Source organism: Arachis ipaensis, chromosome B06, assembly GCF_000816755.2.
Source record: "Arachis ipaensis cultivar K30076 chromosome B06, Araip1.1, whole genome shotgun sequence".
In the NCBI taxonomy this organism is placed as follows: Eukaryota; Viridiplantae; Streptophyta; class Magnoliopsida; order Fabales; family Fabaceae; genus Arachis; species Arachis ipaensis.
Window position 1 is genome coordinate 57,728,595 of NC_029790.2, and position 1,104 is coordinate 57,729,698.

A 1,104-nucleotide genomic window follows, 5' to 3' on the forward strand; every position below is an offset into this window, starting at 1 on the left:
AAAGGATCTCTCTCTGCATCCATGAAGAGGAAGCAGAAAAAGCTTCTCTCAAAGCAGAGTCAAACAAAGCCCCCACAGTCAAACTCTAAGTTTGGTGTTGGGAGGCCACAACCAAACTCTAAGTTTGGTGTTGAACTCCCATATCCAAACTCTAAGTTTGCTGTTGGAGAGCCTCAACAATGCTCTGAACATCTGTAAGGCTCCATGAGAGCCCACTGTCAAGCTATTGACATTAAAGAAGCGCTTGTTGGGAGGCAACCCAATTTTTTATCTAACTATATTTTTTCTTAGTTATATGTCTTTGTAGGTTCATGATCATGAAGAGTCACAAGATAAATATAAAAATCGAAAACGGAATCAAAAACAGCAGAAGAAAAATCACACCCTGGAGGAAGCATCTGCCTGGCGTTCAACGCCAGAACAGAGCATGGTTCTGGCGCTGAACGCCCAAAATGGGCAGAATCTGGGCGCTGAACGCCCAAAATGGGCATCATCTGGGCGCTGAACGCCAGAATTGCACCCTGGAGAGGTGCTGGCGCTGAACGCCCAGAACAAGCATGGTTCTGGCGTTCAACGCCAGAAATGGGCAACAAATGGGCGTTGAACGCCCAAAATGGGCACCAACCTGGCGCTGAACACCCAGAGTTGTGTGCAAGGGCATTTTGCATGCCTAATTGGGTGCAGGGATGTAAATCCTTGACACCTCAGGACCTGTGGACACCACAGGATCATCTCAAGATCTGTGAATCCCACAGGATCCCCACCCACCACACCCTCTCTCTCTCCATTCATGATCATCCCTTCTGTTTTTCATTTACCACTCACATCCATACACCCACCTACCTTCAAAATTCAACATCTCTCTCCCACCCAATCCCACCCATATGGCCGAATATACACATCCCTCCATCTCCTCCATATCTTCTTCTTCTTCTCCTTCTACTCTTTCTTCTTTTGCTCAAGGGCGAGCAACATTCTAAGTTTGGTGGAGGAGCAACAAAGACAAGGAAGAGAAGATCAAAAAGCAATGAGGGAGGAGCAACAAAGACAAGGAAGAGACATAGAAGAGCTCAAGGACATCATTGGTTCCTCAAGAAGGAAACG